We start from the raw sequence: 16,130 nt of genomic DNA, 5'->3' as shown, positions 1-16,130 counted from the left end.
AGGACAGCTTGGGTTCCTGCTCCTCTGCTCGCTGGGGAAGGAACTTGTAAGGAAAGGACTTCTCTTTTTTTTTTTCTAAAAATGCAGTGTTCTTTCTTCAGCCTGGTTTTCAGAAGTAGTTTTGACTTGTTAGCTGAAGGTTCCCCTCAGTGTCTAGTTTTAGTTGAAGTTGCTGAACTTCAGTGAAGCGATGAGCAGCCGTCAATGGAGCTCAGTGGAGGTGTGTAACGGGGAGCGGTGGTGACCTGGCAAGTACCTGGCTGCAGTCACCAAAACCTGTGGAAGTCACTCAGGTAAGTGCAAAATGGTTAAGAACAAGGTCAGGATTATAAATAAACACCTCTGTCTTGTTGATGACCTGCTGGGGCACAGCAATGGTCCTGAGGGATTAGGAGCTTCAGTTTTGTGTGTTTCCTGAGCAGGTAGTGCTTCTGAGAAAATTAGCCTTTCTCTAACAGGTTTATGAATTTGGGCTCAAAGCATAGCTAGGAGCCCACCTTGTGCACACTGAAGCCTTGTGGGGTGTCTCTGAGGTTCCCCGGGTGCTGGCATCCCAGTGCCCTGCTCGCTTCAGCTCTCTGAGCTTTACCCCGCTTACCGGAGACTCGCAATTGGGAGCCCCTCGTGCTCTGTAATTCGTGTCCAATGCACAGAACTGGGTTTGATGTAACTGTGAATTACTGCTAGGTGTAAGTAAATTCTCATCAGCTCTTACTTCCATAAATAAAATCGTGGCGTTTCCCCCCATTCCCTTGCCTTTGATGCAAGTAGCCAGCATGGGAGTACTGCTGGGGTCTTGCTGGTGGCCCTGACTCGTGGCAGGATGAGCTGCACCTGGAATGGGCTTTTTGTCCTGGCATCTAAAGGCTGTGTTGTGCCTCTTGTGTGGGTGAGCAAGCAGCTGCCCTGACATGATAGCACCATTGATGACTATTGTGTCAGTGATCTGGGATCTAAGAAGTCTCTATTCTGGCCTGGGACAAGTTATTTATTTATTTAAAGTCCGTATCTCCAAAGCTGTTCTCTCCTAAGGTTTTTGAGGCTTGGATCTTGTCTGTCATTGCCAGGATCAATTCCTCTAAGTCCTGCAGTCTGAGGATGGGGGAAGGAGGGGGGCTGTGGGCTTTAGTTGCCTGGAGATTGGCAGCTGTAAAGGCATTTTCCCCTCCTGCTTTATTTTTGCTCTTTAGCATCTCTTCTTCCAGTCTCTGTACCCACTGTGCCCACCACTGTAAAACACACAAAGGCAGTCTCTGACCCTTGCTGGTTTCACATCCTTTAAATTGGGGATTAAATGCCCTTTTCTGTGCCAAAATCCACCAGCATCATCTCTTTGGAAGCACGTCATAAGCTACTTCATCACCAACTTTTACCTTAAAACATAGACTAAAAAATACAAAGTTTAGAGAAGGTTAGTCCTAGCAAAAGGACACTCAAAGTTACTTTTGAGGCTCTCCGTAGCTTTGGCCGCTGCTTGGTGAGCGCGGCAGCATGCTCTGAGCTCTCCGGCTGCTGGGCAGAAGGTAGGCGGGCAGAGCTCAAACAAAAGCTTTCCCTGGGACCTGCTGCCAGCCCAGCTTTGCCAGGTCTAACAGCCTCTGATGCCGAAGGCAGGATTTAGTTTTAGCACACTTCGTTATATTCTACCAATTAAGATAATTTTTTTCAGAAAATAAAAATAGATAAAAATATTCAAAGTATAACTTTCAATATGGACTCAGACTAACTCTGCTTCCCCTTTTTAAAGTGGATGTGAGTGTGTGGTATCAGTCACAGCCAACATTTTCAGAGGTTCCTAACTGACCAAACGGAACATCACAGCACTGTACTGATGGATGTTTCTGTTGCTTAAACAAGCGTGAACCTAGTGTGAAAAATGAGACTTAAACTGCAAAATACCTGGGCACTGCTGGCAGTTTTCCTGCAGCCCTGACTGAATGTCCGATCGCATGTTGGTTTTACCAAGGTATTGTACTGAATGGTGTTCCAGTGATGCGTTTCCCTTGGGCTCCATAGGTCATGGAGCCGTTCTTTTTTGATGCCATGCTAGAAGAAAGCAAATGAGCTGAAAGCAAAGTATAATTGTGTACAGGAGTCTCTTACTTGTTGTTTCTTCTTAAATTGTGGTTTCTGCTGGTACTGACTCTTTTCCTTAAATTACAAATTGACAAGAGAGGTTTTCTGTTTTCAGCTGCTCATTGAGGTAGGGTTATTTTTTTTTTCCCCTGTCCCTTTTAGGTATTGCCTCTTATTTTCTTAATGGCTTAAACTCCTAAAACTATGCCATGAAAAAAATCAGCTTTGCTCTTTGTGACTTGCTGCCTGTATCCCCTGTTGTATTTATATTACTAAAATTATATTTTATACACACACCTACCCCCCCCCGCAGTATTTTAGATCCCCTCTGAATATCTCCTAGGGCTTTTGTTGTATGCTTTCCTTTTTCTTTCCTTTTTTTTTTTTTTTTTTACCCCATCCTCAGGTAACTGCTAGTGTTATTAGAGCCATCCTGCTATTGCCATTGAAGGGTAATGTGAATTTTCAAGCCATCCTCAAGCTATCTACAGTCTTCAGGGCCCGATTCTGCCGCTGCTGCTGGGTATCCTGCTTACAGCAAATGGCCCTGCAAGTGCAGTAGGGGTGGCAGCTCACAGGTGTGCTTGCAGGATTGGACCCGTGGAGAGAGGGCTTTGCTACTGCTTTATTATAAATAGGGAAGCTGGACCTCAAAAACCTGCATCCAACTGCTCAGAAAACTCTGAAATTGGGTTCCTGCTGTGTTGCGTTGTTGATGTATGTGTTTCCAGACAGTTGGAAAAGTTAAACTCACGTTAACCGGCCTGGGCCATGTTGAACAAGCAAGGGGAAGGCTTTCAGTCTCGGCTCTGGGTTGTGGGGGTGGAAGCAGGGTTGTCAGGCTCTTAATGTTACACTCCCATCATGTGTGTGACGACGAAATGAATTGGTTAATGAGTGCCTAAGCATCTGTTCAGCCTCTGGTGGATGCTTTGCCAAGGTTCAAGTTCCCCAAGGAGGATTAGCCACCTGGTCCAGTTTTCATGATATACTGACAAAGGGGACACCCACCTTTCATTTTGCTGCAGAGGATGGACGAATGCTGGAATATTGTTTAGCCAAATGCACAGGGTCCCTGGGAGGTCTGTGAGTTTGATGTATTTTTGTAATTTAACAATTACTTTTCTAATTGTTACAATTCAGATTACAGTAGAGCCTGCAACCGCTGTGTATTTTTGTAGGAAGAGTGATATCTACTCACTCAGCTCGTCTCGTGGTCTTGCCAAATAGACTTATTTATTTTCCTTTTTCTTAGATGACACACAGCTCTTTGCACACAATTATCTCTCTTGCTGTATAATATATAAAATCAATATACACCACAGGGCAACAAGAAATGGTGATAAAAAGAGGTTTTAAGAGAAAAATGAGCATTTCATAGCCTGAACTTACAATTAGGCTTTCGAAAGCATCTAGATTTCGCTGCATGGACAGCATTATGAGTTGATGAAAGGCCTGCACTAAAAGGCTTAAATTTATGTGATGGTAGTATTGCTTTACGATGAGCATGATTTAGTAGGGGTTTGACCCATCAGACGCATTGTAGTAAAGGAACTTAGTATGCTTGGAAAACAGAAATATTACACGTTTCTTGCTGAACTTTGAAATAGCTGAAATCACACCACCAACCTGAATTGAGGAAAATAAATGAAGCCTTAGCTAACTGAGAGGAGCAGGGCTTGGCTGGGCCTTTATCTCTGGTTACCCGCTGGAGCCATGCAGCATCACTTCCTGATGTTGGCTTGATTTTGGAGTTGGGGAAAAAGGAAGGTGTGTTTTTCAACCCATGGCTTGTTGGATAGGTGTTTGTGGTATAAACCCTACGGTGAGCTCCATGGCAGAGTGAGCCTGGCTCCTCCTGCAGTCACAGGTGTGTTGAGCTCTCTGAAAGAGAAGGGGCTGAAGTGAAGACGCCTCCAGCTGGGCTGTTTGTGACCCTGTTGCTGCAGGATGCCGTGCCTCAGGTGCAGCCTGTGGACAGGTAGATCCACCCTATGCTAGGGGTGCCGCAGGTGCCACCATGGAGAAGGGTGATGGCTGAAGCAGGACAGTGCTACAGGAGGAGCTGCACCTCCTGGTCCCTGGTCGTTGTGCAGGGAGATGTGGAGGAATTTCAGGGCCCCGTCTGCTGCATTTGGCAGTAATTTAGGTGCCCGTGGGGGAGAGGAGACAATAAGGCCATTTGTTGGGCTGATCAACTGGCTAAGTGCTCAGCTCTGAGCAGCTCACAACTATTCCAGCTGGGTGCCCTGCTACGGCTGCAGTTCAAGGCCCCTCTGAAGCCTGGGAGGTGGGAGGATGCCACAGGTGCCACCTGCGGCACAGTGCCCTCGGTCTGTGTTTCAGCACAGTTCTGGAAATGCACAGAAATAGCTCAGTAACTTGTGAATAAAGGATGTAAAAGGATTTGGGTTTTGTTCCCCGCTTTGACTTCTGGCAAATTTGGTTCACAGCCTCATTTTTTACATCTGAAATCAGATTATCTCCCTCAGCAGCACTGCCTGCTGTGTTTTCATTCATTTGCTACACTTAGGTGTCTCTAATGCTGCTAAGCATCCTGGTGCAACCTGCCCTTTTACGTGGCCCACATGCAAAGGAGCTATGTGTGACTGATATTGCCAAATCAGATGGCTGTCTTTCCCAGTCTGGCTAATGTTATTTGTAGTCACGGGTTTTGGTATCACACCCATAGTCAGTGGAGTTTAGGCAGAAGAAAAGGTGATGTTTTCTGGCAAGTGGACCTGCTACTTGAGTTGGACACCAACAGCGCAGGATGCTCTGCAGTTCTTCTGTTTCTGAACTTTTTGGCCATCTAACAGTGAATTTATTTATTTTTTTTTTTTAAAGTGAAATAACGATTGACTAGATAATCTGTGGAATGTGACCAGCAGATTGTGCAAGAACATGGTAGAAAATTCCCATTGTTGTCTCATAATTGGTTGTTACTGCACTGTTTCCTCTCCTTACAGTCCCCAAACAAGAATTACCTTTGCAGGAGCACGCATGTGGGAGCGCAGGCAAGGCTTGTTTCCCCAGCAAAGATTTACTTTGGTGCAAGCATCCTTGTGGCTTGAGAACAATTGGTGGGACAAAACTTTATGATGAAAACTCACAGTAAATAATGCACAGTGACCATTTTTAATTAGGAAAAAAAAAAGAACCAACCAAACAAGTAGCATCACATAAATTGCTTTCCCTTCTTTTCCTTCCCAGCTCAAACATTTGTTAGAAAAAGCATCTGAGAAATTCTTTCAGGTTTCTAAAATCTTGTGCAAGACCAAACATCTGAAGCCGCAACCTTTTAGCCGGGTGTAACAGGACCCACACCGCTCGGTGGGTTTAGTGCTGCAGCTGGGTCCCTGAGATTCTCGGGATCAGTTTACTACGGCTGGTTTTGTCTGGCAGATCGTAGTAGTCTCCCAGTATGTCTTTTACATACTGCAAAACCATTCATAGTTCATTTGATATTCACCAGAATCAGCTCAAGTCCATTTTGTAAGTAGTTCTGAATTTCTGCATGTGTTTTAAATATATTGGGTTTGCCAGGAGCGAGAACAAGCAGCATCAGTTTGGTTGGTTTTTTCTTTCCCCTTCTGATTTTTGTCACTCTTTCTTCTGGTTTGCTTGCTCTAGCATATCAAAAGTAGATTTCTTCTGTGCTTTCAAACTGAAATTGAAGTCTAAACTGGCCTTTTCTAGATAATGGATGATTTAATGAAACTGGATGAATGAAAATGTTTTCCATTAAATAAAAATTGTTTAAAAGAATCTCGCTTGACTATGTTGCACACGATCACGGAGGCACTTAACATATGAGTTTTTTCACTTCAGTTTATGTGGACTTCCTTTGCTTCTGTAATCAATTTTGTTATCGACAAGTGTGTGCCACCTCCCAGTGTGTGAACTTATCTGCTCGGGGTAAGTGCTGGAGTGGGCGCGCTGGGGAAGCTAACAGGATCCTTGTTGGCAGTCCACATTCCCTTCCACTGGCTGTGCCTGCCTCGTCATGTTTGTAAGTGCACAAAGGGGAAAAAAAAAAATCCTATCTTGTTAAAGGCAGAGCTTGTCTGCTGGAAAAATGCCCATTTGCAGGTGAGAAATTGTCTGTCTCAGTTAGGACAAGGGAACTGATTGTTTGGTCCTGTCTGGTTTTAAGCGCTCTGAGCAATCTGGGCTCTACCGCTTCCTCTGGGAGATTACGTTGCTTAATACATCGGAGTACCAGGAAGTTGGTTTCTTGCCCTGGGTATTCAATTTAAAATTTTCTTTAATTTAATCTTGTTACTGGAGCTGGCAAGGAAAAACAAAATATTTTTCAGAATCGGGGTTTGCTGCTTTCTCAGGATCCGCTGAGCAGTCTGCAAACACACGCGTCTCCAAGGGAAATGTCTGCAGACAACACCCGGGTTACAATGGTTCTGATGGAGCCTTCTCCAGTTTCCTACAGAGTCCTCATCAGTTTGGCCTTTGAGAGTCCTGACTGGTTTCTGTAGGGTGTTATAACGTGTGTGACACATTTACACATAATTACTTTGACCTTTCTGCAAATTCTAAGGCTAGCAAAACTTTGTCGTGGCAAAAAATATGTAAAAATGTGAATATTTCTAAAATCTGAGCAATTAGGAGGAGATAGGCATTGTGTGTGTGAGAGGTTCTGTCTCTCAAACACCTGGTGACTCTAGCACCAGCCCTCACATGACCGAGGTGGAGATGAGGAATGGTCTCACGCCAAAGCTCGTGACTTGGAGACAGAATACATTAGTTTTGCTCTGCTTTACACAGATTTATTTTGTGACCCTGTACAAATCACTTAACCTCTTTCCGCCCACTGTCCGTAAAAGAAGGATGGTGTTTCCCTATCTCACAGAAGTGCTGGACACTTAATTCATTAGTGCTTATAAAGTATTCTGAGGTCTTTCAGAGGAAAATGCTGCATGTCCGTGAAGTCTTAACGTTGATTCATGTACAACTTCTGAGGCCTGGGCCTTGACTCCCCATGGCTGAAATAAAGACTGTGGCTGACAAGTTCATTTTTATCATGGACCTAAATCTACTCTATGCTATTCCAGGACTTCCAGAAAAGAAATTCCCAAAGAATATTGAAAACAAAGATTGAAATGTTTCCATTTTATGATGAATTATGTGTGTACGTTTACTTAAAAAAGACATATGAAAACTTCCCAATGCCTTTTGAAAGTGTCTTGACCCCACCTGCTAAGCCCTGTGCTGATTTTGAAGGAAGTTGAGGAAGATGCTGAGAAAAGAGCTATTTTATTCAATCCACATTTTATTTTCTTATGTTTTCTGGCTAAATTTAGAATTGTTAGGAGATGTTAGTTATTCAGATAAACGTTATCATATTCAGCATGGTGGAGCATGTCATTTTCCATTGGCATCATGTCATAGGCCAGTGTAATGTGTCAGAAGTATTTTATTGCAATGGCTTCATCACGTAAATGAGACAAGACGGGTTGCAAATCAAATTTACCATACCTACCTTTAACATATACTAAACAAGCTTACAGCATAGATCAGGCACTGGCTAATAGAGAGTGTTACTGCAGCGGCAGAGATCTGGACTCTGATGTTGAGACAGGTTATGAGGGACAAGCGGTTTGATAGTCGCCTCTTCCCATGCCCTTTATTAACTTTGATTAGAATTCAGTTGCAGCTTGAGAAAGATAAATACTAGAACAGGCAGCCTGCTGCAGAGCTGGGCAAGGTGGAGTGGAGGTAGAAACGCATTTGATAACTGTTTCTTGTTGCCTTTTGCTTTGTTAGGGCTGTAGCTTCTCATTTTTAGCAACAGACCTGCCCTCTTCCAATCTCTCTGCTTCAGTCCATGCTTCTAGGGGGATCTCTGTGTCTACCAGTAGCGTGGTAGAACAAATTGCAACCGTTATCAGATTAATTTTAAACTTTGAGAATAAAAATCAAGAACCTTTAGCTTCCTGTGGAAATTTGTAGCTACTCACTAGAAGTCAAGGTACCCAGGGAAAATGTACCCTCTGCTTGAAACACTACATTTGCTTTTGTTTGTTGCATGGTGAGCTTGGGTAACTCTATGTAAAGACATTGTTCAGTCATGCTTATTTGGAAGACTTGCTGTTGAGGAATAGCAATGAAGCCAAGATAATTCATTCCACAATTAAATATATTAGCATTTATTTCAGCAACCCAGTTTAATCTTAATTTGCAGTAAAGCTTCATATATAATTATGATAATTAAGTTATTTGGTAATTGTAGGTTGAAATAAGTTTGTAATAGAAATGTTACAAACTTCTTTGGGTGGCTGAGATTGCTATTAAATCTTTTTTTTGGTGTGGAAAAGGAGAGGCACATCATTTGCGCAAGAATGAAAAATGCATGGATTAGCAGGTTATCCTCTATAAAAATTCTGAGTTCAAGCCAAGGAGAACTGAAATATGAATTGAAAATACTAGTTTCTAAACATTGAGGTGTGTTTCTCTAAAACAAACAAAATAAGTCTGTGTCCTTAAAAATATGATAATCTTAGGCTGTTGTGTTTGCAGCATTCACAGGAGGAAAAAATTACACAGAACAATACTGAGAAAGTGAGATTAGGGGAGAAAGGGAGAAGGTGAAGGGAGGGGGCAAAAAGGGAGGTGATTACGTGGCCACTAGGAAAACATGTTCTCAGGGTACAGAATTCTCTCCGCTAGCAGAACTGCTGAAGCTGGGAAGGATGTTTTTACAGGAGATCACTGCACAGCCTTCCTTAAACTTGGCCTTGGGCTTCCTTTGTAATGCGATCCCATGGATATGGAAATCTCACCGTAATGTTGCTGCCTTGACATAAGATCTAAGGCAATGATGCTATGAAGACACAGATAAAAGGGACACACTTTATTTGCTTCTTGCTTCAACAGAAAAAGAGTATTTCAGCCACCAAGTACTAGCACGAGGACAGCTGGTTGTTGGCTGTGGTGTGTTTCCCCTCTGTCCTCTACAGAGTGAATTCTGGTGGCTGGTGACCTCAGCAGTTTCTCACTGTAGGAAGGCTTTCAAACATCGGGGTTTTTCTTAATACTACAGATATTAACAAAGTTCTGTTGTACAAGCTATGCTACGTTTGTTAGATCTTCACAAGCATGTGTTTATGGTATCATCTGTGCAAACTGGGTTGGTAAAGTTGTTTCAGCATTTCAGTAGATTGCTGTGTCTTTATGAAGTAGTCAAATGCACGGGAATTGTTCAGCTTCCCCTCTGTAATGTTCACTGGTAAAAAGAAATTCCCAGCTACATATTTCTAAAGGTTTTGTTTGTTTAAAAAACTTTTTTGAATAATTAGATGACCTGCTTTTCTTCTCTCACAGTCTCTTGTAACACAACTTGAGTCGTCATGCGGTATCTTCCAAATATCTTATTACTAATTTTGCATTGGATCCCTAATCCAAATAGAAAGGATATTTTAAACTTGGGTATCATTGAGAATATACTAGCTACAAATGGAGAAGGGACCTGTTTGGGGACCTCAGCAGTAGGTTGCCACATTTGTTTGTAGCGTGCTAGATGGAAAAATTCCCACTTGTTTTGTCAAGGAACATTATCAATGAGCAGAGCATTTCCCGAAAGCCCTGGGGACTATGGGGACACAGGAGAGTTGATCCAAACCCGATTGATCTGGTTTGGGTCCTGACCCGGTTGCCAGATATCCAGAGAAAACTAGAAAGCCCATAAACTCTGCCTGGATAAAAATTTCTGGTGTAGGAAAAGAAAGAGCAGTCGGGGAACCCCAAATGTCAGTAAGTTGCCCATTGGGCTGCAAACAGTGTTTTCAGTCGTGTTAGGAGAGATTTTGAGAGTTGTCAGTGGTCTGCTCTCTCTGTGCTTTGGATATTGGATTATGCCATTATTAGTTATGTGTTATCTGTCATTCTCCTGAGTTATTCCAATACAATGTAGATGGAGGATCTCGAGCCGGGGGGAGGGAACAGTGGGTGAGTGTTTGCTGTCCCTGCCTTCACAGGGTTGAGGTGGTTGGCATGGTCAGGAAACACACAACACAGGAAGATTTTTAGACCCGTGGATTTTGGGTGAGGGAGGGTGAGGATGTGCACCCCCGGGACGGGCTGTTGGCCATGGGATGGTGGGGGGGGGCAGGCAGAAGATGCAGGTCTCGCGGGGTGGTGGAGGGGAAGGAGGAGGTGTGTGTGAGAAGGGGGAGGGAGAGGTCCCTATGGGGAGGCCCTGAAGTCAAGCGTAGGGCTGCGGTGGGAGGGGAAACAGGGTGTGTTTGATTCCCTTGAGAAAATGCTTTTATTTTTGTTAATGTTTCTTTTGTTTGACAAGTCAGGTCATGTATGCTGATACTCAGGTGTTAGAAGCTTGCGTGTTTGTGTTGATCTTGGAAGTCTTGGAGCTGTGAGAGTGGAGGCAAACTGCAGCCTGGCTCAAAAAATGGACCCCTGTTTTCCTTTTTAATGCTGTCTGTTTCTCCGTTCTTTTTTCACTTCCCCAGATAGGTGTCTTCTCCTTATTCCTGTCTCGCTCCACTCTGTGCAGTCAGATATTGTTTTTTAGAATATCTATTTAAAAACAAAAGTGGCTTTAATTTTTTTCTCTATTTATTTTTGGTAAGCGTGATGTGTTGAGAAACAGAAAGCTGCAGTAGCGTATATTAAAATGCCCAGACCTGTACCACTTCTGTATCCCCGTGTTATCAACAATAGGGAAATAACCATTTGGGGTGGCATAAGGGAATGAAAAACCCCTTTAGCTGCTCCCCAAGCCACAGTCTCCCCCGTGTGCTGTCAGCAGCCCCCCATTCAGACAGGTTTCCTTAGACAGACATTTGAAGCTCTTCTGAACCTTGATGGGAAGGGGAGACGAGCTTCATCTTTTGTAAAAAATAGAGGGGAGCCACTGGGCTCCATTTTAATAGTTTATGCTCAACCACTTTGTGTTCAACATTGATGTTTAGTATGTATGATGGTTTTGTGAAGTAATGGTGTGGTACCAGTGGAACTTGGACACCACCCTCCTGTCCAGTGCCAAGAGTCAGGATGCGGCCCTGTGGTTGCCTCGCTGGAGAAGCAGCCGTAGGCGAGGATGTGACTGCAGTGCAGTGGCCGGTGGGCGAGACCAGATGCTTAAAGTTGGCTCCTGTAGCGCTGTTGTTTTTCATCAGACTACAGGATGGTTAGTGAGAATAGAGAACGAGCTCCTAACACACAACCTCTTGGGGACAGTGACGTGGAAAGTCTGTCTGTGGCTGCAATCTGTTATGAATGAGGCCCCGGGAATTTTATGACTTGTGGTTCAAGAAAACGCTCAATGGAAACTTTAATCAGCCTGGATGGATTTGTTACTGGAGATAACAGAAAAGATAGGTCCTGGCAAGGTTGTATTTGTTCCTGGGGGTAGGTGGGTGTTAAACTTTCAAGATCCTCCTTTTTGTTTGACTTCAGCTTGAATGTTTAGCTCAATTTGTTTTTGAGGAACTAGAGTGTTTGGAAGCTTAGGGTGGATAGACAGAGATAGACTACAGCTGGTAATAATAGCAGAGCCTTTTATGCTGTCAATTTAACAGTTGTAAAACAATTAGGGAGAATTATGTTAATAGCAGGCTTTGTTCACACTTTCCTTGCCCAATTTTCCTTTTTCTTTTTTTTTTTTTTTTTTTTTTTTTGTGACATGCCTTTCCTACCATGCTCTGAGAGCATGTAAACAGTAGAGCTCTGTGTGGTTGTATTGTGCATGGTCAGTGTTATCCATTAAACCATGGCTGGATGTAGATCTTCTAAAATTTTCACAAATCAATTTTCCAGTACTCTGGCTATTGCATTTTAATGTGGCTGCTCCTAAACAAACAAAATCATGTTTTTGGGAAGCTAAGACAGGATAAGAAGTGATTTGTATGGGAAATGGTGGCTGATTTGCTCGGACTGCTGCAGCTGTTTCCTTCTGTGATACGAACAAAACCCCTTCAAATCAATCGGATCCATGTTGGCTGAGCCCAGCTACCCACGCAGAGGTGCAGCCGAGCTTTTTCCCCCCTCCGGTGGGAAAGCAGTCGTGCCAAGGCCTGCTGACCCACACTGAGATGTTGCTTTGTCTCTTGCCTGGCTCCTCCCAGTTCTAGACTATGGTAAGGACCCATTAGCACTGGGACTAATCTGGATGGATGTCTCCCTTGCAGATAACGCAGCCCACATGAAGGGCATCTCTTGCTGCTCTCCCATGCCATATCGCAGCGTGATTTGCCTCCACCTCTCTCCCTTCCCGTGCCCAGGGCTCCTGCAGCCAGAGCCCTCGGCACCTTGTCGCCTGGTTAGACAGCCTCCCCTGCGCCCGAGACTCTTCCTCGTGTCGATGCCGCATGAAGGTCTTGGCACTGCACGAGAACAGTGATCTGAAATGAAGGGAGTAAATACTTTTCTGTCTTTTCCATTCAAAATACAGAATGATTACACTGAAATTAAGAGCACTGTAAATTAGTTTTTTTTCCCCTCCATCCCAAGGGAGCGAACAGACCTGAAAAATCGAATAGATTCTGCCCTCCTCCCAAAACGACGTGTGTGTAGATGATCCTTTAAGAAAGAAGGATTCCCAAACTCCATTTACCTTGACAGCTGTCACTCGGCACTTGTAGTTGTCATGCCAGTGTGTAGTTTTTCATGAATTACCAGCACTGGTGTTTTGTTTTTTTGTTTTTTTTTCTCTTTTTATCGGTCATCAGCCAGGCCATTCATAACAGCTTCTGGCAGCTCATTGGGGAGATCAGTGCCATTGAATCGTGCCCTACCAACTCCCCCACCTCATTGTACGACACTGTTTACTGCCGTGCCTTTTTCTGTAAATATTACAAGCAGCGCGCTTACAGGAGGGATGCGTGAGAATGAGATGGCTTAACCTTGTAACAGTTAGCTGGGATGGCAGCTCTGCCTTGACTGATAATTCGCGAGTCCTCGTGTTCCAGTTACTTTGCTAAATAACATGTAGACATCCCACTTTGAAGTCTTGTATATGATAGTTAATTAGACAACATTTAATTTGGCTTAACATTTGTGTCAGTTTTGTGCAAGTGAGCCTCCATAATTAGGGAATACAGATCAGGTTTCTGTCAGACTTATAACCTCTCACTCTAATTTAATGCTCGCTCCTCCGGTGCCGTGTCACACTGGGTGCGCAGGATTTCTTCCCCCCCTGTCTTTTCCGCTTGACTAGTAAGAAAGTTGCCCGTATTACACAACTGACAGCAAATGGGATCGTTCACGGAGATGTAAGGGCATATGATTTGCTAGTATTTAACAGTGAACTTGCCCATCAAAACAGATTACATGATCGGAATCGGTGTAAATAATACATTTACACAAGCCTGGAATTTAGTTTAAACTACTCCATGTATCTAAGGCACCCAAGGCATTTTCTGGTATGTTTGAATAGGCCTTTAAGAAAAGGGTGCTATCTGTCTGAAGAGAATTCTGTCCAGGATGATTAAAAATAAGATGCTGTTTGTTGCAGGTCGTTAGGCGTGACATTAAGTCCATACACAGAAGCACGTTCTGCTTAGTATTTTTGGCATCTAGAACAAAAAAAAGATGGTCTAGGGTTTTGTCATTGAAAAATGAATACGTTACCCACAAAAGTCTCCCCAGTGATGCTTTTACCAGTTTGTTCTAAAGTTACAGTCAAATGCAAAGACATAGCTCTTGCCTGATTGTGGTGAGGCCAAGACATTTCTTTAAAGATGAAAGATCCCAATGTAGCACAGTTTTAATCAATATTTTCCTTTCTCCCCTGTGCAATGGGAGATTTTGGGCAGATGCCCGTTGTTCTGTATGCAAGCAGAGTATCTGTCGGGCATCGCACTCCTTTGAACCTGATGCATGGAGTTTGTCTCTAATTAGAGAGGAAACCGCGGCTTTTTCTCTGTCTTGCGCCAGTTATTGCCTATGAGCAGGTAGCTGGTGGTGCTCTGCAGTGAAGTGCAGTGCACCAGGGTGCTCCAAGACCACCTGGACTGAGACAGGAAAGCCAAGGACTCCACTCAAGCAGCTATTTGCTGCTAGTCAGGCCATGGGGAATGTTCAGCAGAGAGAGCTTTTAACTAACTGGCATAATGTTTCTTTCTCCTCCTCTTTCTCTGCTGTGAAATCTTCTTTCTTCTTTTCTTTCCTGCCTCATTGATTTGTTTTTTTTTTTTTAACTTGAGAGTGAGGAGAGCTGGAAACCTTTTGGTAGCAACCCAGCCCTAGTTAGTCCTAGATGACTCAGGAAGCTTTTCCTTCAGACTATTAGTTCCTCGCTGTCTTCAGCTTGACGTTTTGGATCCAGAGCTGGAGGAGGACTTCTGTGACCAGGAGCTTGCCAGTTCAGAACTTGCTGCATCAGTTACTTAGGAAAAGACAATGCTGCTTCTTACAAGCTTTTATTCACTCATAGCCTTACTCTGTCACAGCTACAACATTGCTATTGCACACCACAGCCCAGGGAGGCCTTGCTCTCCAGTATCTATGTTGGTGGATGGCGGGAACTGAACTGGACCTGTTTCTGAGAAACTGAGCTGGTCCTGCAACTTGTGCATTGCTTTTCTGAATGTATCAGAAGCACTTGGGCATCTGCAGCATCCTGAGGAAATACTGGATGGATCTAATCTGAGTTTATGCTGATTTTGTGGGTAAAGATTGACGTAATTGCAAGTTTTACCATGAAAACGTAGTAGATCAACAGTACCCGGTGTTTAGATTTTAATCAGCACAGCTGCTTTATAAGCAGTAACCTTAATGCTAGGCAGCACACATAAAGGAGTGAACATTTATACCTTGCTAACTTACTGTTATGGAAGGGGAACTCGCTCATTGTGTTGTGGTGATGCTCCCTCAGGATGAGTTTTGCACACATTCGAGGTTATTCTGCTGTTCCCAAAGAGCTGAACTCTCCCCAAATGCAGATGTCAGTTTTGGTCTCTGAATGAAGAGTAATCATCATGGCTTTACTGGGGTACAGAGCTGACCGGTGTAAATCTGCTACACAGATTTATTAAGTGAAACTCTAGACTTATATGTGGTCATTCTTGTCTTTTCTGTAAATCCTTGAGACCATGCTTTGCATGGAAATCAACATTATGTCATTTTAGTCACAGAACATTTCCCTTTTGTAGTAAATTATGTCCTGTGTCATTTGGAAAGGCATACTCTGCCAATTTTTTGGAGAGGAAAAAAAAAAAAGTAATGTCAAGTTACTTTAGTCAAAAGCTAAGAGCAGAAACAGAGTAATAATTGTGATGAAATAATTTCTCTTTATAATCAAATGTTGGATAAGAGGGTTGCATAGCATATCTGTGGCCTGCATTTTAAAAAATAAAAGGGTTGCATTTTCACACATGTCCAGCAATAAATGTTTGCAGGCTACAGAAGAGATGGACGCTGCACGCTCTAGATGAGAATCCTTCCAATGCCGAAACTTGGAGTTTGGTGGGAGAAGGAACATCAAATATGTGGGAAAGGAAGGAGTTTAATAACACTGCCCTGAGCTTGAATTACTTGGATGCGTAATGTGTTGTATTTTGTGTATAAACACAACGCTAATGAGATGAGTTTAAGTGTAGTGCCAATACCTCTCTGACGTCCCTCCTCGACAGCCGAACCTGTTTCCCTGGCGGATTACGGAGCTGTGTAGCTCAGTTTGCCGCTGTGAGCAGCAGCCCGCACCAGGTGTTTGTGGGGGGAGGGGGGAAATCCCTGCGATGCTCCCACTTGGGAGCGTAGTCGGAGCCTTGTGGTAGTAGTGAGCGCGTTCAAAAGATTCCTCCTCTTGCTGAGACTTGCTTGTTTATTTGATACAGAATGTGTGCGGGTTTCTTTTCTTGGTGTGTAAAGGATTTCTCTGTGGAAATAGATGAATGTTGCTGTAATAATTTTGTTTTGCAGAATCCTTTCCCTGAGAAAGATACCGTACAAGCTTTGAAATGTTATACTCTCCGGCATCGTACATGCTTAGGCTCCCTTATGTATCAAAAATAGTTCATGGCAAAGCTAAAGAAGTCACTGTCCTATTGAAAGGCCCTTTTATGTCTTGTCTTTTCTTT

The 16,130-nt window shown here is 43.5% G+C and overlaps 1 long non-coding RNA gene across 2 annotated transcripts in view; it reads left to right on the top strand.

Moving 5' to 3' along the window:
- Positions 1 to 16,130, top strand: part of LOC141743152 (uncharacterized) — a 200,033-nt gene continuing 183,903 nt past the window's right edge. For both annotated transcript variants that reach the window (XR_012586970.1, XR_012586969.1), the window contains exon 1: positions 1 to 293. This is a non-coding gene — a long non-coding RNA (uncharacterized LOC141743152). The remainder of the gene's footprint in view (positions 294 to 16,130) is intronic.

Source organism: Larus michahellis, chromosome 4 (genome assembly GCF_964199755.1).
Source record: "Larus michahellis chromosome 4, bLarMic1.1, whole genome shotgun sequence".
Taxonomy (NCBI): domain Eukaryota; kingdom Metazoa; phylum Chordata; class Aves; order Charadriiformes; family Laridae; genus Larus; species Larus michahellis.
Note: the sequence above shows the minus strand (reverse complement) of the source record. Positions and strands in the feature narration are given on the sequence as shown.